The 23835-nt window shown below is 46.4% G+C and overlaps 9 non-coding genes and 1 pseudogene across 9 annotated transcripts; all 10 read right to left on the reverse strand.

Moving 5' to 3' along the window:
- Positions 1-1786: 1786 nt before the first annotated feature.
- On the reverse strand, positions 1787-1893 carry LOC139697005 (U6 spliceosomal RNA). Its single transcript, XR_011702708.1, has one exon. It is a non-coding gene; the product is annotated as a U6 spliceosomal RNA (small nuclear RNA).
- A 2158-nt stretch (positions 1894-4051) lies between these two features.
- LOC139697006 (U6 spliceosomal RNA) lies at positions 4052-4158 on the reverse strand. Its single transcript, XR_011702709.1, has one exon. It is a non-coding gene; the product is annotated as a U6 spliceosomal RNA (small nuclear RNA).
- Positions 4159-6316: 2158 nt separating this feature from the next.
- On the reverse strand, positions 6317-6423 carry LOC139697007 (U6 spliceosomal RNA). The gene has a single exon (XR_011702710.1). It is a non-coding gene; the product is annotated as a U6 spliceosomal RNA (small nuclear RNA).
- Positions 6424-8581: 2158 nt separating this feature from the next.
- LOC139697008 (U6 spliceosomal RNA) lies at positions 8582-8688 on the reverse strand. The gene has a single exon (XR_011702711.1). It is a non-coding gene; the product is annotated as a U6 spliceosomal RNA (small nuclear RNA).
- Positions 8689-10846: 2158 nt separating this feature from the next.
- Positions 10847-10953, reverse strand: LOC139697010 (U6 spliceosomal RNA). The gene has a single exon (XR_011702713.1). It is a non-coding gene; the product is annotated as a U6 spliceosomal RNA (small nuclear RNA).
- A 2158-nt stretch (positions 10954-13111) lies between these two features.
- LOC139697011 (U6 spliceosomal RNA) lies at positions 13112-13218 on the reverse strand. Its single transcript, XR_011702714.1, has one exon. It is a non-coding gene; the product is annotated as a U6 spliceosomal RNA (small nuclear RNA).
- A 2158-nt stretch (positions 13219-15376) lies between these two features.
- Positions 15377-15483, reverse strand: LOC139697025 (U6 spliceosomal RNA). Its single transcript, XR_011702728.1, has one exon. It is a non-coding gene; the product is annotated as a U6 spliceosomal RNA (small nuclear RNA).
- A 2158-nt stretch (positions 15484-17641) lies between these two features.
- Positions 17642-17748, reverse strand: LOC139697012 (U6 spliceosomal RNA). Its single transcript, XR_011702715.1, has one exon. It is a non-coding gene; the product is annotated as a U6 spliceosomal RNA (small nuclear RNA).
- A 2158-nt stretch (positions 17749-19906) lies between these two features.
- Positions 19907-20013, reverse strand: LOC139697013 (U6 spliceosomal RNA). Its single transcript, XR_011702716.1, has one exon. It is a non-coding gene; the product is annotated as a U6 spliceosomal RNA (small nuclear RNA).
- A 2158-nt stretch (positions 20014-22171) lies between these two features.
- Positions 22172-22286, reverse strand: LOC139696971 (U6 spliceosomal RNA; annotated as a pseudogene).
- Between the last annotated feature and the right edge of the window lie 1549 nt (positions 22287-23835).

A 23835-nucleotide genomic window follows, 5' to 3' on the forward strand; every position in this document is an offset into this window, starting at 1 on the left:
TTTTAAACCGCCATTTCAATGTTTTGCGCTGAACACTTCATTATTCTTCCCGAAATTGGCAATCATTTCCATCTACCAAAAACTGTTTCCCGTCATCTTTGTAACGTTTTCCGAGGCAACTTTCTTGGGCGAGAAAGGATGCTCGGACGAGGTTTCTTTCGCGTGGCCTCACTCGGGGAATCGAGAGAGTTCAACACTGGTCTGACCGTTTCGTTAAAAACTCTACCGGGTACAGATGAGGATGGTGTATGAGTTAAACGTAGTCAAGTACACGTTGAGGAACAACCGACGAGGGTGCGCTCAGGAAGATATCAATGGACTGCGAGCAAGACGGTGACTTTCCTTCGGTGGCGTTCCTGATTCCGTCCCAGGACTCCGCGGCGGATACCGGGGGCCGAGAATGGACATTGCAATGATTATTATTACCCTTGAATTTCACAAAAGTCATTTCCGCGCCAGCAATTTTGAAGGAGACGAGGGTAAATATTTTTGCGTCCACGGAAATCACCCGAACGAAATGAAATTGACATAAATTTTCTCACCGCACCAGTGGAAGTGGCCGCGGAAGACGTAGGACTTCCTAGTTGCCCCGGCGAATTTATGTGCAGTATGATACCCGTAGTCAGTCGGTCTCTAACGTCTGCTTATTTGAACTTTTATTGCAACAAAACGTGTTACGGAATTAAGCATCGAAAAGGAGACGCCAGTGAAATATTTTTGCGGGATTTTTGAGTTTGCCGTCTAAAGTTTGCATCTCAGTAGTGGTGAACTATTTGGGCTCGGTCCTGGAGGAGTCAGACTTTTCGGCACGAGATCATCATCGCTAGATGGCCCAACATGAGATCAATTCAATTTTTTTCGTGTCGCGAAGGCTTGTTCCTTTGCACAATGCGTGTATTTTCGTGGTTTTCCCTGCAGTTTCATTCCTTTTCGAGGGTGGTGACAACTCGCCCTTGCGGCGAACCGCGGGTTATTGCGTAGATGACTTTGCGGATGTTTCATGATGTGGCATGGGGTGCGAGTGTTTCATGCGGGGAGGGAAAGTCGTGAGGGAGAATGTGAGGGAGGACAGGAAAAGGGAAAAATATTCAGTTAAAAACTATCGAATACCGAGAAGATTTAGCAACACTCCGGTTTCTATCATTCGAGACAAGGGTTACCACGCGCAATCGATTTGTTTGGCGGAAAAAGGGATTGAAGTTCGAGACGTAGGAGGTCTATCGCAGAAATGGTAGTGGCTCCTTTTCACTCCCGTTTTTTCGAATAACGCATGACTATTTTGTTAGGTGGCTTAGCACGCGTTTTGAATAAAACTTCCCGCAGCATTGAACAAATATGCACGTTAGTTGAGGTTTTTTACCGAATGCATTTTCCCTATTCCTTCCTCTCACTATCATTTTACCTTTGTTTTTGAATTACCCGACCCAGCCGGATATTCAAGTGCCGGGCAAAATTAACACTACGCACGAGTATGTATTTACGGTGAGATTGTACTGTCAAACAACGGAATGCTCTCGCCAGGCGATCGCTCCGTCAACCGGCCTCGTTCGAAGGAGAGCTCCCAATGACTCTTCGGAGGAATGGATGTTTAAAAAAAATTAACGCTCGCTTGATGCCCATTTTTCAGTTTGGCGCGAGACTTTGGCCGCAGCTTGTAAAAACTCTCCGAGGGTTGCTGGTGAATTACTAAAACTGGAAAACAATCATCTCTTTTTGTGATGAGACCTTGCCCTTGAGACGCTTGCGCCAATTTTTCCGCCAGTCTCCGATAGAGAAAACATGTGCAAAAAATGTGGAACGCTTCACGATTTTGCGTGTCATCCTTGCGCAGGGGCCATGCTAATCTTCTCTGTATCGTTCCAATTTTAGTATATGTACCGCCGAAGCGAGTACGAAAGGAAAGCGGTGAAGACGTAGTACGTATACCCTCCATCACTGTCGATTTAGTGTTTGCGAGAATTAACTCATAGGGACAAAGCGACGACATAGTAATTGTATTCCCAGACTTTCGCTATGACCATTACTAGGATTAGTGAAATTATTTTCGGTTTTTGTACATCAACTCTCATGTTGGCCGACGATTTCGCGGTAAAAGTAGATTTGCACTAATCCCTGGTTTCGGGCGACGAGCCAACAGGCATATTGCCTACTCCGACACGCCTTCGCCAATTACGGCGCGGAAGTGCACAATCGATGCAAACCAAGAAGTAGGCAAACTCGGTAGGAAGCAGTACCTCTTCCGAGCTACCCGAGTCTGACGCAGTCTTTTAAACCGCCATTTCAATGTTTTGCGCTGAACACTTCATTATTCTTCCCGAAATTGGCAATCATTTCCATCTACCAAAAACTGTTTCCCGTCATCTTTGTAACGTTTTCCGAGGCAACTTTCTTGGGCGAGAAAGGATGCTCGGACGAGGTTTCTTTCGCGTGGCCTCACTCGGGGAATCGAGAGAGTTCAACGCTGGTCTGACCGTTTCGTTAAAAACTCTACCGGGTACAGATGAGGATGGTGTATGAGTTAAACGTAGTCAAGTACACGTTGAGGAACAACCGACGAGGGTGCGCTCAGGAAGATATCATTGGACTGCGAGCAAGACGGTGACTTTCCTTCGGTGGCGTTCCTGATTCCGTCCCAGGACTCCGCGGCGGATACCGGGGGCCGAGAATGGACATTGCAATGATTATTATTACCCTTGAATTTCACAAAAGTCATTTCCGCGCCAGCAATTTTGAAGGAGACGAGGGTAAATATTTTTGCGTCCACGGAAATCACCCGAACGAAATGAAATTGACATAAATTTTCTCACCGCACCAGTGGAAGTGGCCGCGGAAGACGTAGGACTTCCTAGTTGCCCCGGCGAATTTATGTGCAGTATGATACCCGTAGTCAGTCGGTCTCTAACGTCTGCTTATTTGAACTTTTATTTTAACAAAACGTGTTACGGAATTAAGCATCGAAAAGGAGACGCCAGTGAAATATTTTTGCGGGATTTTTGAGTTTGCCGTCTAAAGTTTGCATCTCAGTAGTGGTGAACTATTTGGGCTCGGTCCTGGAGGAGTCAGACTTTTCGGCACGAGATCATCATCGCTAGATGGCCCAACATGAGATCAATTCAATTTTTTTCGTGTCGCGAAGGCTTGTTCCTTTGCACAATGCGTGTATTTTCGTGGTTTTCCCTGCAGTTTCATTCCTTTTCGAGGGTGGTGACAACTCGCCCTTGCGGCGAACCGCGGGTTATTGCGTAGATGACTTTGCGGATGTTTCATGATGTGGCATGGGGTGCGAGTGTTTCATGCGGGGAGGGAAAGTCGTGAGGGAGAATGTGAGGGAGGACAGGAAAAGGGAAAAATATTCAGTTAAAAACTATCGAATACCGAGAAGATTTAGCAACACTCCGGTTTCTATCATTCGAGACAAGGGTTACCACGCGCAATCGATTTGTTTGGCGGAAAAAGGGATTGAAGTTCGAGACGTAGGAGGTCTATCGCAGAAATGGTAGTGGCTCCTTTTCACTCCCGTTTTTTCGAATAACGCATGACTATTTTGTTAGGTGGCTTAGCACGCGTTTTGAATAAAACTTCCCGCAGCATTGAACAAATATGCACGTTAGTTGAGGTTTTTTACCGAATGCATTTTCCCTATTCCTTCCTCTCACTATCATTTTACCTTTGTTTTTGAATTACCCGACCCAGCCGGATATTCAAGTGCCGGGCAAAATTAACACTACGCACGAGTATGTATTTACGGTGAGATTGTACTGTCAAACAACGGAATGCTCTCGCCAGGCGATCGCTCCGTCAACCGGCCTCGTTCGAAGGAGAGCTCCCAATGACTCTTCGGAGGAATGGATGTTTAAAAAAAATTAACGCTCGCTTGATGCCCATTTTTCAGTTTGGCGCGAGACTTTGGCCGCAGCTTGTAAAAACTCTCCGAGGGTTGCTGGTGAATTACTAAAACTGGAAAACAATCATCTCTTTTTGTGATGAGACCTTGCCCTTGAGACGCTTGCGCCAATTTTTCCGCCAGTCTCCGATAGAGAAAACATGTGCAAAAAATGTGGAACGCTTCACGATTTTGCGTGTCATCCTTGCGCAGGGGCCATGCTAATCTTCTCTGTATCGTTCCAATTTTAGTATATGTACCGCCGAAGCGAGTACGAAAGGAAAGCGGTGAAGACGTAGTACGTATACCCTCCATCACTGTCGATTTAGTGTTTGCGAGAATTAACTCATAGGGACAAAGCGACGACATAGTAATTGTATTCCCAGACTTTCGCTATGACCATTACTAGGATTAGTGAAATTATTTTCGGTTTTTGTACATCAACTCTCATGTTGGCCGACGATTTCGCGGTAAAAGTAGATTTGCACTAATCCCTGGTTTCGGGCGACGAGCCAACAGGCATATTGCCTACTCCGACACGCCTTCGCCAATTACGGCGCGGAAGTGCACAATCGATGCAAACCAAGAAGTAGGCAAACTCGGTAGGAAGCAGTACCTCTTCCGAGCTACCCGAGTCTGACGCAGTCTTTTAAACCGCCATTTCAATGTTTTGCGCTGAACACTTCATTATTCTTCCCGAAATTGGCAATCATTTCCATCTACCAAAAACTGTTTCCCGTCATCTTTGTAACGTTTTCCGAGGCAACTTTCTTGGGCGAGAAAGGATGCTCGGACGAGGTTTCTTTCGCGTGGCCTCACTCGGGGAATCGAGAGAGTTCAACGCTGGTCTGACCGTTTCGTTAAAAACTCTACCGGGTACAGATGAGGATGGTGTATGAGTTAAACGTAGTCAAGTACACGTTGAGGAACAACCGACGAGGGTGCGCTCAGGAAGATATCATTGGACTGCGAGCAAGACGGTGACTTTCCTTCGGTGGCGTTCCTGATTCCGTCCCAGGACTCCGCGGCGGATACCGGGGGCCGAGAATGGACATTGCAATGATTATTATTACCCTTGAATTTCACAAAAGTCATTTCCGCGCCAGCAATTTTGAAGGAGACGAGGGTAAATATTTTTGCGTCCACGGAAATCACCCGAACGAAATGAAATTGACATAAATTTTCTCACCGCACCAGTGGAAGTGGCCGCGGAAGACGTAGGACTTCCTAGTTGCCCCGGCGAATTTATGTGCAGTATGATACCCGTAGTCAGTCGGTCTCTAACGTCTGCTTATTTGAACTTTTATTGCAACAAAACGTGTTACGGAATTAAGCATCGAAAAGGAGACGCCAGTGAAATATTTTTGCGGGATTTTTGAGTTTGCCGTCTAAAGTTTGCATCTCAGTAGTGGTGAACGATTTGGGCTCGGTCCTGGAGGAGTCAGACTTTTCGGCACGAGATCATCATCGCTATATGGCCCAACATGAGATCAATTCAATTTTTTTCGTGTCGCGAAGGCTTGTTCCTTTGCACAATGCGTGTATTTTCGTGGTTTTCCCTGCAGTTTCATTCCTTTTCGAGGGTGGTGACAACTCGCCCTTGCGGCGAACCGCGGGTTATTGCGTAGATGACTTTCCGGATGTTTCCTGATGTGGCATGGGGTGCGAGTGTTTCATGCGGGGAGGGAAAGTCGTGAGGGAGAATGTGAGGGAGGACAGGAAAAGGGAAAAATATTCAGTTAAAAACTATCGAATACCGAGAAGATTTAGCAACACTCCGGTTTCTATCATTCGAGACAAGGGTTACCACGCGCAATCGATTTGTTTGGCGGAAAAAGGGATTGAAGTTCGAGACGTAGGAGGTCTATCGCAGAAATGGTAGTGGCTCCTTTTCACTCCCGTTTTTTCGAATAACGCATGACTATTTTGTTAGGTGGCTTAGCTCGCGTTTTGAATAAAACTTCCCGCAGCATTGAACAAATATGCACGTTAGTTGAGGTTTTTTACCGAATGCATTTTCCCTATTCCTTCCTCTCACTGTCATTTTACCTTTGTTTTTGAATTACCCGACCCAGCCGGATATTCAAGTGCCGGGCAAAATTAACACTACGCACGAGTATGTATTTACGGTGAGATTGTACTGTCAAACAACGGAATGCTCTCGCCAGGCGATCGCTCCGTCAACCGGCCCCGTACGAAGGAGAGCTCCCAATGACTCTTCGGAGGAATGGATGTTTAAAAAAAATTAACGCTCGCTTGATGCCCATTTTTCAGTTTGGCGCGAGACTTTGGCCGCAGCTTGTAAAAACCCTCCGAGGGTTGCTGGTGAATTTCTAAAACTGGAAAACAATCATCTCTTTTTGTGATGAGACCTTGCCCTTGAGACGCTTGCGCCAATTTTTCCGCCAGTCTCCGATAGAGAAAACATGTGCAAAAAATGTGGAACGCTTCACGATTTTGCGTGTCATCCTTGCGCAGGGGCCATGCTAATCTTCTCTGTATCGTTCCAATTTTAGTATATGTACCGCCGAAGCGAGTACGAAAGGAAAGCGGTGAAGACGTAGTACGTATACCCTCCATCACTGTCGATTTAGTGTTTGCGAGAATTAACTCATAGGGACAAAGCGACGACATAGTAATTGTATTCCCAGACTTTCGCTATGACCATTACTAGGATTAGTGAAATTATTTTCGGTTTTTGTACATCAACTCTCATGTTGGCCGACGATTTCGCGGTAAAAGTAGATTTGCACTAATCCCTGGTTTCGGGCGACGAGCCAACAGGCATATTGCCTACTCCGACACGCCTTCGCCAATTACGGCGCGGAAGTGCACAATCGATGCAAACCAAGAAGTAGGCAAACTCGGTAGGAAGCAGTACCTCTTCCGAGCTACCCGAGTCTGACGCAGTCTTTTAAACCGCCATTTCAATGTTTTGCGCTGAACACTTCATTATTCTTCCCGAAATTGGCAATCATTTCCATCTACCAAAAACTGTTTCCCGTCATCTTTGTAACGTTTTCCGAGGCAACTTTCATGGGCGAGAAAGGATGCTCGGACGAGGTTTCTTTCGCGTGGCCTCACTCGGGGAATCGAGAGAGTTCAACGCTGGTCGGACCGTTTCGTTAAAAACTCTACCGGGTACAGATGAGGATGGTGTATGAGTTAAACGTAGTCAAGTACACGTTGAGGAACAACCGACGAGGGTGCGCTCAGGAAGATATCATTGGACTGCGAGCAAGACGGTGACTTTCCTTCGGTGGCGTTCCTGATTCCGTCCCAGGACTCCGCGGCGGATACCGGGGGCCGAGAATGGACATTGCAATGATTATTATTACCCTTGAATTTCACAAAAGTCATTTCCGCGCCAGCAATTTTGAAGGAGACGAGGGTAAATATTTTTGCGTCCACGGAAATCACCCGAACGAAATGAAATTGACATAAATTTTCTCACCGCACCAGTGGAAGTGGCCGCGGAAGACGTAGGACTTCCTAGTTGCCCCGGCGAATTTATGTGCAGTATGATACCCGTAGTCAGTCGGTCTCTAACGTCTGCTTATTTGAACTTTTATTGCAACAAAACGTGTTACGGAATTAAGCATCGAAAAGGAGACGCCAGTGAAATATTTTTGCGGGATTTTTGAGTTTGCCGTCTAAAGTTTGCATCTCAGTAGTGGTGAACGATTTGGGCTCGGTCCTGGAGGAGTCAGACTTTTCGGCACGAGATCATCATCGCTAGATGGCCCAACATGAGATCAATTCAATTTTTTTCGTGTCGCGAAGGCTTGTTCCTTTGCACAATGCGTGTATTTTCGTGGTTTTCCCTGCAGTTTCATTCCTTTTCGAGGGTGGTGACAACTCGCCCTTGCGGCGAACCGCGGGTTATTGCGTAGATGACTTTGCGGATGTCTCATGATGTGGCATGGGGTGCGAGTGTTTCATGCGGGGAGGGAAAGTCGTGAGGGAGAATGTGAGGGAGGACAGGAAAAGGGAAAAATATTCAGTTAAAAACTATCGAATGCCGAGAAGATTTAGCAACACTCCGGTTTCTATCATTCGAGACAAGGGTTACCACGCGCAATCGATTTGTTTGGCGGAAAAAGGGACTGAAGTTCGAGACGTAGGAGGTCTATCGCAGAAATGGTAGTGGCTCCTTTTCACTCCCGTTTTTTCGAATAACGCATGACTATTTTGTTAGGTGGCTTAGCACGCGTTTTGAATAAAACTTCCCGCAGCATTGAACAAATATGCACGTTAGTTGTGGTTTTTTACCGAATGCATTTTCCCTATTCCTTCCTCTCACTGTCATTTTACCTTTGTTTTTGAATTACCCGACCCAGCCGGATATTCAAGTGCCGGGCAAAATTAACACTACGCACGAGTATGTATTTACGGTGAGATTGTACTGTCAAACAACGGAATGCTCTCGCCAGGCGATCGCTCCGTCAACCGGCCTCGTACGAAGGAGAGCTCCCAATGACTCTTCGGAGGAATGGATGTTTAAAAAAAATTAACGCTCGCTTGATGCCCATTTTTCAATTTGGCGCGAGACTTTGGCCGCAGCTTGTAAAAACCCTCCGAGGGTTGCTGGTGAATTTCTAAAACTGGAAAACAATCATCTCTTTTTGTCATGAGACCTAGCCTTTGAGACGCTTGTGCCAATTTTTCCGCCAGTCTCCGATAGAGAAAACAAGTGCAAAAAATGTGGAACGCTTCACGATTTTGCGTGTCATCCTTGCGCAGGGGCCATGCTAATCTTCTCTGTATCGTTCCAATTTTAGTATATGTACCGCCGAAGCGAGTACGAAAGGAAAGCGGTGAAGACGTAGTACGTATACCCTCCATCACTGTCGATTTAGTGTTTGCGAGAATTTACTCATAGGGACAAAGCGACGACATAGTAATTGTATTCCCAGACTTTCGCTATGACCATTACTAGGATTAGTGAAATTATTTTCGGTTTTTGTACATCAACTCTCATGTTGGCCGACGATTTCGCGGTAAAAGTAGATTTGCACTAATCCCTGGTTTTGGGCGACGAGCCAACAGGCATATTGCCTACTCCGACACGCCTTCGCCAATTACGGCGCGGAAGTGCACAATCGATGCAAACCAAGAAGTAGGCAAACTCGGTAGGAAGCAGTACCTCTTCCGAGCTACCCGAGTCTGACGCAGTCTTTTAAACCGCCATTTCAATGTTTTGCGCTGAACACTTCATTATTCTTCCCGAAATTGGCAATCATTTCCATCTACCAAAAACTGTTTCCCGTCATCTTTGTAACGTTTTCCGAGGCAACTTTCTTGGGCGAGAAAGGATGCTCGGACGAGGTTTCTTTCGCGTGGCCTCACTCGGGGAATCGAGAGAGTTCAACGCTGGTCTGACCGTTTCGTTAAAAACTCTACCGGGTACAGATGAGGATGGTGTATGAGTTAAACGTAGTCAAGTACACGTTGAGGAACAACCGACGAGGGTGCGCTCAGGAAGATATCATTGGACTGCGAGCAAGACGGTGACTTTCCTTCGGTGGCGTTCCTGATTCCGTCCCAGGACTCCGCGGCGGATACCGGGGGCCGAGAATGGACATTGCAATGATTATTATTACCCTTGAATTTCACAAAAGTCATTTCCGCGCCAGCAATTTTGAAGGAGACGAGGGTAAATATTTTTGCGTCCACGGAAATCACCCGAACGAAATGAAATTGACATAAATTTTCTCACCGCACCAGTGGAAGTGGCCGCGGAAGACGTAGGACTTCCTAGTTGCCCCGGCGAATTTATGTGCAGTATGATACCCGTAGTCAGTCGGTCTCTAACGTCTGCTTATTTGAACTTTTATTGCAACAAAACGTGTTACGGAATTAAGCATCGAAAAGGAGACGCCAGTGAAATATTTTTGCGGGATTTTTGAGTTTGCCGTCTAAAGTTTGCATCTCAGTAGTGGTGAACGATTTGGGCTCGGTCCTGGAGGAGTCAGACTTTTCGGCACGAGATCATCATCGCTATATGGCCCAACATGAGATCAATTCAATTTTTTTCGTGTCGCGAAGGCTTGTTCCTTTGCACAATGCGTGTATTTTCGTGGTTTTCCCTGCAGTTTCATTCCTTTTCGAGGGTGGTGACAACTCGCCCTTGCGGCGAACCGCGGGTTATTGCGTAGATGACTTTGCGGATGTTTCATGATGTGGCATGGGGTGCGAGTGTTTCATGCGGGGAGGGAAAGTCGTGAGGGAGAATGTGAGGGAGGACAGGAAAAGGGAAAAATATTCAGTTAAAAACTATCGAATACCGAGAAGATTTAGCAACACTCCGGTTTCTATCATTCGAGACAAGGGTTACCACGCGCAATCGATTTGTTTGGCGGAAAAAGGGATTGAAGTTCGAGACGTAGGAGGTCTATCGCAGAAATGGTAGTGGCTCCTTTTCACTCCCGTTTTTTCGAATAACGCATGACTATTTTGTTAGGTGGCTTAGCACGCGTTTTGAATAAAACTTCCCGCAGCATTGAACAAATATGCACGTTAGTTGAGGTTTTTTACCGAATGCATTTTCCCTATTCCTTCCTCTCACTGTCATTTTACCTTTGTTTTTGAATTACCCGACCCAGCCGGATATTCAAGTGCCGGGCAAAATTAACACTACGCACGAGTATGTATTTACGGTGAGATTGTACTGTCAAACAACGGAATGCTCTCGCCAGGCGATCGCTCCGTCAACCGGCCTCGTACGAAGGAGAGCTCCCAATGACTCTTCGGAGGAATGGATGTTTAAAAAAAATTAACGCTCGCTTGATGCCCATTTTTCAATTTGGCGCGAGACTTTGGCCGCAGCTTGTAAAAACCCTCCGAGGGTTGCTGGTGAATTTCTAAAACTGGAAAACAATCATCTCTTTTTGTCATGAGACCTAGCCTTTGAGACGCTTGTGCCAATTTTTCCGCCAGTCTCCGATAGAGAAAACAAGTGCAAAAAATGTGGAACGCTTCACGATTTTGCGTGTCATCCTTGCGCAGGGGCCATGCTAATCTTCTCTGTATCGTTCCAATTTTAGTATATGTACCGCCGAAGCGAGTACGAAAGGAAAGCGGTGAAGACGTAGTACGTATACCCTCCATCACTGTCGATTTAGTGTTTGCGAGAATTTACTCATAGGGACAAAGCGACGACATAGTAATTTTATTCCCAGACTTTCGCTATGACCATTACTAGGATTAGTGAAATTATTTTCGGTTTTTGTACATCAACTCTCATGTTGGCCGACGATTTCGCGGTAAAAGTAGATTTGCACTAATCCCTGGTTTTGGGCGACGAGCCAACAGGCATATTGCCTACTCCGACACGCCTTCGCCAATTACGGCGCGGAAGTGCACAATCGATGCAAACCAAGAAGTAGGCAAACTCGGTAGGAAGCAGTACCTCTTCCGAGCTACCCGAGTCTGACGCAGTCTTTTAAACCGCCATTTCAATGTTTTGCGCTGAACACTTCATTATTCTTCCCGAAATTGGCAATCATTTCCATCTACCAAAAACTGTTTCCCGTCATCTTTGTAACGTTTTCCGAGGCAACTTTCTTGGGCGAGAAAGGATGCTCGGACGAGGTTTCTTTCGCGTGGCCTCACTCGGGGAATCGAGAGAGTTCAACGCTGGTCTGACCGTTTCGTTAAAAACTCTACCGGGTACAGATGAGGATGGTGTATGAGTTAAACGTAGTCAAGTACACGTTGAGGAACAACCGACGAGGGTGCGCTCAGGAAGATATCATTGGACTGCGAGCAAGACGGTGACTTTCCTTCGGTGGCGTTCCTGATTCCGTCCCAGGACTCCGCGGCGGATACCGGGGGCCGAGAATGGACATTGCAATGATTATTATTACCCTTGAATTTCACAAAAGTCATTTCCGCGCCAGCAATTTTGAAGGAGACGAGGGTAAATATTTTTGCGTCCACGGAAATCACCCGAACGAAATGAAATTGACATAAATTTTCTCACCGCACCAGTGGAAGTGGCCGCGGAAGACGTAGGACTTCCTAGTTGCCCCGGCGAATTTATGTGCAGTATGATACCCGTAGTCAGTCGGTCTCTAACGTCTGCTTATTTGAACTTTTAGTGCAACAAAACGTGTTACGGAATTAAGCATCGAAAAGGAGACGCCAATGAAATATTTTTGCGGGATTTTTGAGTTTGCCGTCTAAAGTTTGCATCTCAGTAGTGGTGAACGATTTGGGCTCGGTCCTGGAGGAGTCAGACTTTTCGGCACGAGATCATCATCGCTATATGGCCCAACATGAGATCAATTCAATTTTTTTCGTGTCGCGAAGGCTTGTTCCTTTGCACAATGCGTGTATTTACGTGGTTTTCCCTGCAGTTTCATTCCTTTTCGAGGGTGGTGACAACTCGCCCTTGCGGCGAACCGCGGGTTATTGCGTAGATGACTTTGCGGATGTTTCATGATGTGGCATGGGGTGCGAGTGTTTCATGCGGGGAGGGAAAGTCGTGAGGGAGAATGTGAGGGAGGACAGGAAAAGGGAAAAATATTCAGTTAAAAACTATCGAATACCGAGAAGATTTAGCAACACTCCGGTTTCTATCATTCGAGACAAGGGTTACCACGCGCAATCGATTTGTTTGGCGGAAAAAGGGATTGAAGTTCGAGACTTAGGAGGTCTATCGCAGAAATGGTAGTGGCTCCTTTTCACTCCCGTTTTTTCGAATAACGCATGACTATTTTGTTAGGTGGCTTAGCACGCGTTTTGAATAAAACTTCCCGCAGCATTGAACAAATATGCACGTTAGTTGAGGTTTTTTACCGAATGCATTTTCCCTATTCCTTCCTCTCACTGTCATTTTACCTTTGTTTTTGAATTACCCGACCCAGCCGGATATTCAAGTGCCGGGCAAAATTAACACTACGCACGAGTATGTATTTACGGTGAGATTGTACTGTCAAACAACGGAATGCTCTCGCCAGGCGATCGCTCCGTCAACCGGCCTCGTACGAAGGAGTGCTCCCAATGACTCTTCGGAGGAATGGATGTTTAAAAAAAATTAACGCTCGCTTGATGCCCATTTTTCAATTTGGCGCGAGACTTTGGCCGCAGCTTGTAAAAACCCTCCGAGGGTTGCTGGTGAATTTCTAAAACTGGAAAACAATCATCTCTTTTTGTCATGAGACCTAGCCTTTGAGACGCTTGTGCCAATTTTTCCGCCAGTCTCCGATAGAGAAAACAAGTGCAAAAAATGTGGAACGCTTCACGATTTTGCGTGTCATCCTTGCGCAGGGGCCATGCTAATCTTCTCTGTATCGTTCCAATTTTAGTATATGTACCGCCGAAGCGAGTACGAAAGGAAAGCGGTGAAGACGTAGTACGTATACCCTCCATCACTGTCGATTTAGTGTTTGCGAGAATTTACTCATAGGGACAAAGCGACGACATAGTAATTGTATTCCCAGACTTTCGCTATGACCATTACTAGGATTAGTGAAATTATTTTCGGTTTTTGTACATCAACTCTCATGTTGGCCGACGATTTCGCGGTAAAAGTAGATTTGCACTAATCCCTGGTTTTGGGCGACGAGCCAACAGGCATATTGCCTACTCCGACACGCCTTCGCCAATTACGGCGCGGAAGTGCACAATCGATGCAAACCAAGAAGTAGGCAAACTCGGTAGGAAGCAGTACCTCTTCCGAGCTACCCGAGTCTGACGCAGTCTTTTAAACCGCCATTTCAATGTTTTGCGCTGAACACTTCATTATTCTTCCCGAAATTGGCAATCATTTCCATCTACCAAAAACTGTTTCCCGTCATCTTTGTAACGTTTTCCGAGGCAACTTTCTTGGGCGAGAAAGGATGCTCGGACGAGGTTTCTTTCGCGTGGCCTCACTCGGGGAATCGAGAGAGTTCAACGCTGGTCTGACCGTTTCGTTAAAAACTCTACCGGGTACAGATGAGGATGGTGTATGAGTTAAACGTAGTCAAGTACACGTTGAGGAACAACCGACGAGGGTGCGCTCAGGAAGATATCATTGGACTGCGAGCAAGACGGTGACTTTCCTTCGGTGGCGTTCCTGATTCCGTCCCAGGACTCCGCGGCGGATACCGGGGGCCGAGAATGGACATTGCAATGATTATTATTACCCTTGAATTTCACAAAAGTCATTTCCGCGCCAGCAATTTTGAAGGAGACGAGGGTAAATATTTTTGCGTCCACGGAAATCACCCGAACGAAATGAAATTGACATAAATTTTCTCACCGCACCAGTGGAAGTGGCCGCGGAAGACGTAGGACTTCCTAGTTGCCCCGGCGAATTTATGTGCAGTATGATACCCGTAGTCAGTCGGTCTCTAACGTCTGCTTATTTGAACTTTTAGTGCAACAAAACGTGTTACGGAATTAAGCATCGAAAAGGAGACGCCAGTGAAATATTTTTGCGGGATTTTTGAGTTTGCCGTCTAAAGTTTGCATCTCAGTAGTGGTGAACGATTTGGGCTCGGTCCTGGAGGAGTCAGACTTTTCGGCACGAGATCATCATCGCTATATGGCCCAACATGAGATCAATTCAATTTTTTTCGTGTCGCGAAGGCTTGTTCCTTTGCACAATGCGTGTATTTTCGTGGTTTTCCCTGCAGTTTCATTCCTTTTCGAGGGTGGTGACAACTCGCCCTTGCGGCGAACCGCGGGTTATTGCGTAGATGACTTTGCGGATGTCTCATGATGTGGCATGGGGTGCGAGTGTTTCATGCGGGGAGGGAAAGTCGTGAGGGAGAATGTGAGGGAGGACAGGAAAAGGGAAAAATATTCAGTTAAAAACTATCGAATGCCGAGAAGATTTAGCAACACTCCGGTTTCTATCATTCGAGACAAGGGTTACCACGCGCAATCGATTTGTTTGGCGGAAAAAGGGACTGAAGTTCGAGACGTAGGAGGTCTATCGCAGAAATGGTAGTGGCTCCTTTTCACTCCCGTTTTTTCGAATAACGCATGACTATTTTGTTAGGTGGCTTAGCACGCGTTTTGAATAAAACTTCCCGCAGCATTGAACAAATATGCACGTTAGTTGAGGTTTTTTACCGAATGCATTTTCCCTATTCCTTCCTCTCACTGTCATTTTACCTTTGTTTTTGAATTACCCGACCCAGCCGGATATTCAAGTGCCGGGCAAAATTAACACTACGCACGAGTATGTATTTACGGTGAGATTGTACTGTCAAACAACGGAATGCTCTCGCCAGGTGATCGCTCCGTCAACCGGCCTCGTACGAAGGAGAGCTCCCAATGACTCTTCGGAGGAATGGATGTTTAAAAAAAATTAACGCTCGCTTGATGCCCATTTTTCAGTTTGGCGCGAGACTTTGGCCGCAGCTTGTAAAAACCCTCCGAGGGTTGCTGGTGAATTTCTAAAACTGGAAAACAATCATCTCTTTTTGTCATGAGACCTAGCCTTTGAGACGCTTGCGCCAATTTTTCCGCCAGTCTCCGATAGAGAAAACAAGTGCAAGAAATGTGGAACGCTTCACGATTTTGCGTGTCATCCTTGCGCAGGGGCCATGCTAATCTTCTCTGTATCGTTCCAATTTTAGTATATGTACCGCCGAAGCGAGTACGAAAGGAAAGCGGTGAAGACGTAGTACGTATACCCTCCATCACTGTCGATTTAGTGTTTGCGAGAATTAACTCATAGGGACAAAGCGACGACATAGTAATTGTATTCCCAGACTTTCGCTATGACCATTACTAGGATTAGTGAAATTATTTTCGGTTTTTGTACATCAACTCTCATGTTGGCCGACGATTTCGCGGTAAAAGTAGATTTGCACTAATCCCTGGTTTTGGGCGACGAGCCAACAGGCATATTGCCTACTCCGACACGCCTTCGCCAATTACGGCGCGGAAGTGCACAATCGATGCACACCAAGAAGTAGGCAAACTCGGTAGGAAGCAGTACCTCTTCCGAGCTACCCGAGTCTGACGCAGTCTTTTAAACCGCCATTTCAATGTTTTGCGCTGAACACTTCATTATTCTTCCCGAAATTGGCAATCATTTCCATCTACCAAAAACTGTTTCCCGTCATCTTTGTAACGTTTTCCGAGGCAACTTTCTTGGGCGAGAAAGGATGCTCGGACGAGGTTTCTTTCGCGTGGCCTCACTCGGGGAATCGAGAGAGTTCAACGCTGGTCTGACCGTTTCGTTAAAAACTCTACCGGGTACAGATGAGGATGGTGTATGAGTTAAACGTAGTCAAGTACACGTTGAGGAACAACCGACGAGGGTGCGCTCAGGAAGATATCATTGGACTGCGAGCAAGACGGTGACTTTCCTTCGGTGGCGTTCCTGATTCCGTCCCAGGACTCCGCGGCGGATACCGGGGGCCGAGAATGGACATTGCAATGATTATTATTACCCTTGAATTTCACAAAAGTCATTTCCGCGCCAGCAATTTTGAAGGAGACGAGGGTAAATATTTTTGCGTCCACGGAAATCACCCGAACGAAATGAAATTGACATAAATTTTCTCACCGCACCAGTGGAAGTGGCCGCGGAAGACGTAGGACTTCCTAGTTGCCCCGGCGAATTTATGTGCAGTATGATACCCGTAGTCAGTCGGTCTCTAACGTCTGCTTATTTGAACTTTTATTGCAACAAAACGTGTTACGGAATTAAGCATCGAAAAGGAGACGCCAGTGAAATATTTTTGCGGGATTTTTGAGTTTGCCGTCTAAAGTTTGCATCTCAGTAGTGGTGAACGATTTGGGCTCGGTCCTGGAGGAGTCAGACTTTTCGGCACGAGATCATCATCGCTAGATGGCCCAACATGAGATCAATTCAATTTTTTTCGTGTCGCGAAGGCTTGTTCCTTTGCACAATGCGTGTATTTTCGTGGTTTTCCCTGCAGTTTCATTCCTTTTCGAGGGTGGTGACAACTCGCCCTTGCGGCGAACCGCGGGTTATTGCGTAGATGACTTTGCGGATGTTTCATGATGTGGCATGGGGTGCGAGTGTTTCATGCGGGGAGGGAAAGTCGTGAGGGAGAATGTGAGGGAGGACAGGAAAAGGGAAAAATATTCAGTTAAAAACTATCGAATACCGAGAAGATTTAGCAACACTCCGGTTTCTATCATTCGAGACAAGGGTTACCACGCGCAATCGATTTGTTTGGCGGAAAAAGGGATTGAAGTTCGAGACGTAGGAGGTCTATCGCAGAAATGGTAGTGGCTCCTTTTCACTCCCGTTTTTTCGAATAACGCATGACTATTTTGTTAGGTGGCTTAGCACGCGTTTTGAATAAAACTTCCCGCAGCATTGAACAAATATGCACGTTAGTTGAGGTTTTTTACCGAATGCATTTTCCCTATTCCTTCCTCTCACTGTCATTTTACCTTTGTTTTTGAATTACCCGACCCAGCCGGATATTCAAGTGCCGGGCAAAATTAACACTACGCACGAGTATGTATTTACGGTGAGATTGTACTGTCAAACAACGGAATGCTCCCGCCAGGCGATCGCTCCGTCAACCGGCCTCGTTCGAAGGAGAGCTCCCAATGACTCTTCGGAGGAATGGATGTTTAAAAAAAATTAACGCTCGCTTGATGCCCATTTTTCAGTTTGGCGCGAGACTTTGGCCGCAGCTTGTAAAAACCCTCCGAGGGTTGCTTGTGAATTTCTAAAACTGGAAAACAATCATCTCTTTTTGTGATGAGACCTTGCCCTTGAGACGCTTGCGCCAATTTTTCCGCCAGTCTCCGATAGAGAAAACATGTGCAAAAAATGTGGAACGCTTCACGATTTTGCGTGTCATCCTTGCGCAGGGGCCATGCTAATCTTCTCTGTATCGTTCCAATTTTAGTATATGTACCGCCGAAGCGAGTACGAAAGGAAAGCGGTGAAGACGTAGTACGTATACCCTCCATCACTGTCGATTTAGTGTTTGCGAGAATTAACTCCTAGGGACAAAGCGACGACATAGTAATTGTATTCCCAGACTTTCGCTATGACCATTACTAGGATTAGTGAAATTATTTTCGGTTTTTGTACATCAACTCTCATGTTGGCCGACGATTTCGCGGTAAAAGAAGATTTGCACTAATCCCTGGTTTCGGGCGACGAGCCAACAGGCATATTGCCTACTCCGACACGCCTTCGCCAATTACGGCGCGGAAGTGCACAATCGATGCAAACCAAGAAGTAGGCAAACTCGGTAGGAAGCAGTACCTCTTCCGAGCTACCCGAGTCTGACGCAGTCTTTTAAACCGCCATTTCAATGTTTTGCGCTGAACACTTCATTATTCTTCCCGAAATTGGCAATCATTTCCATCTACCAAAAACTGTTTCCCGTCATCTTTGTAACGTTTTCCGAGGCAACTTTCTTGGGCGAGAAAGGATGCTCGGACGAGGTTTCTTTCGCGTGGCCTCACTCGGGGAATCGAGAGAGTTCAACGCTGGTCTGACCGTTTCGTTAAAAACTCTACCGGGTACAGATGAGGATGGTGTATGAGTTAAACGTAGTCAAGTACACGTTGAGGAACAACCGACGAGGGTGCGCTCAGGAAGATATCATTGGACTGCGAGCAAGACGGTGACTTTCCTTCGGTGGCGTTCCTGATTCCGTCCCAGGACTCCGCGGCGGATACCGGGGGCCGAGAATGGACATTGCAATGATTATTATTACCCTTGAATTTCACAAAAGTCATTTCCGCGCCAGCAATTTTGAAGGAGACGAGGGTAAATATTTTTGCGTCCACGGAAATCACCCGAACGAAATGAAATTGACATAAATTTTCTCACCGCACCAGTGGAAGTGGCCGCGGAAGACGTAGGACTTCCTAGTTGCCCCGGCGAATTTATGTGCAGTATGATACCCGTAGTCAGTCGGTCTCTAACGTCTGCTTATTTGAACTTTTATTGCAACAAAACGTGTTACGGAATTAAGCATCGAAAAGGAGACGCCAGTGAAATATTTTTGCGGGATTTTTGAGTTTGCCGTCTAAAGTTTGCATCTCAGTAGTGGTGAACGATTTGGGCTCGGTCCTGGAGGAGTCAGACTTTTCGGCACGAGATCATCATCGCTAGATGGCCCAACATGAGATCAATTCAATTTTTTTCGTGTCGCGAAGGCTTGTTCCTTTGCACAATGCGTGTATTTTCGTGGTTTTCCCTGCAGTTTCATTCCTTTTCGAGGGTGGTGACAACTCGCCCTTGCGGCGAACCGCGGGTTATTGCGTAGATGACTTTGCGGATGTTTCATGATGTGGCATGGGGTGCGAGTGTTTCATGCGGGGAGGGAAAGTCGTGAGGGAGAATGTGAGGGAGGACAGGAAAAGGGAAAAATATTCAGTTAAAAACTATCGAATACCGAGAAGATTTAGCAACACTCCGGTTTCTATCATTCGAGACAAGGGTTACCACGCGCAATCGATTTGTTTGGCGGAAAAAGGGATTGAAGTTCGAGACGTAGGAGGTCTATCGCAGAAATGGTAGTGGCTCCTTTTCACTCCCGTTTTTTCGAATAACGCATGACTATTTTGTTAGGTGGCTTAGCACGCGTTTTGAATAAAACTTCCCGCAGCATTGAACAAATATGCACGTTAGTTGAGGTTTTTTACCGAATGCATTTTCCCTATTCCTTCCTCTCACTGTCATTTTACCTTTGTTTTTGAATTACCCGACCCAGCCGGATATTCAAGTGCCGGGCAAAATTAACACTACGCACGAGTATGTATTTACGGTGAGATTGTACTGTCAAACAACGGAATGCTCCCGCCAGGCGATCGCTCCGTCAACCGGCCTCGTACGAAGGAGAGCTCCCAATGACTCTTCGGAGGAATGGATGTTTAAAAAAAATTAACGCTCGCTTGATGCCCATTTTTCAGTTTGGCGCGAGACTTTGGCCGCAGCTTGTAAAAACCCTCCGAGGGTTGCTTGTGAATTTCTAAAACTGGAAAACAATCATCTCTTTTTGTGATGAGACCTTGCCCTTGAGACGCTTGCGCCAATTTTTCCGCCAGTCTCCGATAGAGAAAACATGTGCAAAAAATGTGGAACGCTTCACGATTTTGCGTGTCATCCTTGCGCAGGGGCCATGCTAATCTTCTCTGTATCGTTCCAATTTTAGTATATGTACCGCCGAAGCGAGTACGAAAGGAAAGCGGTGAAGACGTAGTACGTATACCCTCCATCACTGTCGATTTAGTGTTTGCGAGAATTAACTCATAGGGACAAAGCGACGACATAGTAATTGTATTCCCAGACTTTCGCTATGACCATTACTAGGATTAGTGAAATTATTTTCGGTTTTTGTACATCAACTCTCATGTTGGCCGACGATTTCGCGGTAAAAGAAGATTTGCACTAATCCCTGGTTTCGGGCGACGAGCCAACAGGCATATTGCCTACTCCGACACGCCTTCGCCAATTACGGCGCGGAAGTGCACAATCGATGCAAACCAAGAAGTAGGCAAACTCGGTAGGAAGCAGTACCTCTTCCGAGCTACCCGAGTCTGACGCAGTCTTTTAAACCGCCATTTCAATGTTTTGCGCTGAACACTTCATTATTCTTCCCGAAATTGGCAATCATTTCCATCTACCAAAAACTGTTTCCCGTCATCTTTGTAACGTTTTCCGAGGCAACTTTCTTGGGCGAGAAAGGATGCTCGGACGAGGTTTCTTTCGCGTGGCCTCACTCGGGGAATCGAGAGAGTTCAACGCTGGTCTGACCGTTTCGTTAAAAACTCTACCGGGTACAGATGAGGATGGTGTATGAGTTAAACGTAGTCAAGTACACGTTGAGGAACAACCGACGAGGGTGCGCTCAGGAAGATATCATTGGACTGCGAGCAAGACGGTGACTTTCCTTCGGTGGCGTTCCTGATTCCGTCCCAGGACTCCGCGGCGGATACCGGGGGCCGAGAATGGACATTGCAATGATTATTATTACCCTTGAATTTCACAAAAGTCATTTCCGCGCCAGCAATTTTGAAGGAGACGAGGGTAAATATTTTTGCGTCCACGGAAATCACCCGAACGAAATGAAATTGACATAAATTTTCTCACCGCACCAGTGGAAGTGGCCGCGGAAGACGTAGGACTTCCTAGTTGCCCCGGCGAATTTATGTGCAGTATGATACCCGTAGTCAGTCGGTCTCTAACGTCTGCTTATTTGAACTTTTATTGCAACAAAACGTGTTACGGAATTAAGCATCGAAAAGGAGACGCCAGTGAAATATTTTTGCGGGATTTTTGAGTTTGCCGTCTAAAGTTTGCATCTCAGTAGTGGTGAACGATTTGGGCTCGGTCCTGGAGGAGTCAGACTTTTCGGCACGAGATCATCATCGCTAGATGGCCCAACATGAGATCAATTCAATTTTTTTCGTGTCGCGAAGGCTTGTTCCTTTGCACAATGCGTGTATTTTCGTGGTTTTCCCTGCAGTTTCATTCCTTTTCGAGGGTGGTGACAACTCGCCCTTGCGGCGAACCGCGGGTTATTGCGTAGATGACTTTGCGGATGTTTCATGATGTGGCATGGGGTGCGAGTGTTTCATGCGGGGAGGGAAAGTCGTGAGGGAGAATGTGAGGGAGGACAGGAAAAGGGAAAAATATTCAGTTAAAAACTATCGAATACCGAGAAGATTTAGCAACACTCCGGTTTCTATCATTCGAGACAAGGGTTACCACGCGCAATCGATTTGTTTGGCGGAAAAAGGGATTGAAGTTCGAGACGTAGGAGGTCTATCGCAGAAATGGTAGTGGCTCCTTTTCACTCCCGTTTTTTCGAATAACGCATGACTATTTTGTTAGGTGGCTTAGCACGCGTTTTGAATAAAACTTCCCGCAGCATTGAACAAATATGCACGTTAGTTGAGGTTTTTTACCGAATGCATTTTCCCTATTCCTTCCTCTCACTATCATTTTACCTTTGTTTTTGAATTACCCGACCCAGCCGGATATTCAAGTGCCGGGCAAAATTAACACTACGCACGAGTATGTATTTACGGTGAGATTGTACTGTCAAACAACGGAATGCTCTCGCCAGGCGATCGCTCCGTCAACCGGCCTCGTACGAAGGAGAGCTCCCAATGACTCTTCGGAGGAATGGATGTTTAAAAAAAATTAACGCTCGCTTGATGCCCATTTTTCAGTTTGGCGCGAGACTTTGGCCGCAGCTTGTAAAAACTCTCCGAGGGTTGCTGGTGAATTACTAAAACTGGAAAACAATCATCTCTTTTTGTGATGAGACCTTGCCCTTGAGACGCTTGCGCCAATTTTTCCGCCAGTCTCCGATAGAGAAAACATGTGCAAAAAATGTGGAACGCTTCACGATTTTGCGTGTCATCCTTGCGCATCCTTGGCGGGGCAATGCTAATCTTCTCTGTATCGTTCCAATTTTAGTATATGTACCGCCGAAGCGAGTACGAAAGGAAAGCGGTGAAGACGTAGTACGTATACCCTCCATCACTGTCGATTTAGTGTTTGCGAGAATTAACTCATAGGGACAAAGCGACGACATAGTAATTGTATTCCCAGACTTTCGCTATGACCATTACTAGGATTAGTGAAATTATTTTCGGTTTTTGTACATCAACTCTCATGTTGGCCGACGATTTCGCGGTAAAAGTAGATTTGCACTAATCCCTGGTTTCGGGCGACGAGCCAACAGGCATATTGCCTACTCCGACACGCCTTCGCCAATTACGGCGCGGAAGTGCACAATCGATGCAAACCAAGAAGTAGGCAAACTCGGTAGGAAGCAGTACCTCTTCCGAGCTACCCGAGTCTGACGCAGTCTTTTAAACCGCCATTTCAATGTTTTGCGCTGAACACTTCATTATTCTTCCCGAAATTGGCAATCATTTCCATCTACCAAAAACTGTTTCCCGTCATCTTTGTAACGTTTTCCGAGGCAACTTTCTTGGGCGAGAAAGGATGCTCGGACGAGGTTTCTTTCGCGTGGCCTCACTCGGGGAATCGAGAGAGTTCAACGCTGGTCTGACCGTTTCGTTAAAAACTCTACCGGGTACAGATGAGGATGGTGTATGAGTTAAACGTAGTCAAGTACACGTTGAGGAACAACCGACGAGGGTGCGCTCAGGAAGATATCATTGGACTGCGAGCAAGACGGTGACTTTCCTTCGGTGGCGTTCCTGATTCCGTCCCAGGACTCCGCGGCGGATACCGGGGGCCGAGAATGGACATTGCAATGATTATTATTACCCTTGAATTTCACAAAAGTCATTTCCGCGCCAGCAATTTTGAAGGAGACGAGGGTAAATATTTTTGCGTCCACGGAAATCACCCGAACGAAATGAAATTGACATAAATTTTCTCACCGCACCAGTGGAAGTGGCCGCGGAAGACGTAGGACTTCCTAGTTGCCCCGGCGAATTTATGTGCAGTATGATACCCGTAGTCAGTCGGTCTCTAACGTCTGCTTATTTGAACTTTTATTGCAACAAAACGTGTTACGGAATTAAGCATCGAAAAGGAGACGCCAGTGAAATATTTTTGCGGGATTTTTGAGTTTGCCGTCTAAAGTTTGCATCTCAGTAGTGGTGAACGATTTGGGCTCGGTCCTGGAGGAGTCAGACTTTTCGGCACGAGATCATCATCGCTAGATGGCCCAACATGAGATCAATTCAATTTTTTTCGTGTCGCGAAGGCTTGTTCCTTTGCACAATGCGTGTATTTTCGTGGTTTTCCCTGCAGTTTCATTCCTTTTCGAGGGTGGTGACAACTCGCCCTTGCGGCGAACCGCGGGTTATTGCGTAGATGACTTTGCGGATGTTTCATGATGTGGCATGGGGTGCGAGTGTTTCATGCGGGGAGGGAAAGTCGTGAGGGAGAATGTGAGGGAGGACAGGAAAAGGGAAAAATATTCAGTTAAAAACTATCGAATACCGAGAAGATTTAGCAACACTCCGGTTTCTATCATTCGAGACAAGGGTTACCACGCGCAATCGATTTG

Source organism: Hetaerina americana, unplaced genomic scaffold (assembly GCF_022747635.1).
Source record: "Hetaerina americana unplaced genomic scaffold, ioHetAmer1.1.p SCAF_7, whole genome shotgun sequence".
Lineage (NCBI taxonomy): Eukaryota > Metazoa > Arthropoda > Insecta > Odonata > Calopterygidae > Hetaerina > Hetaerina americana.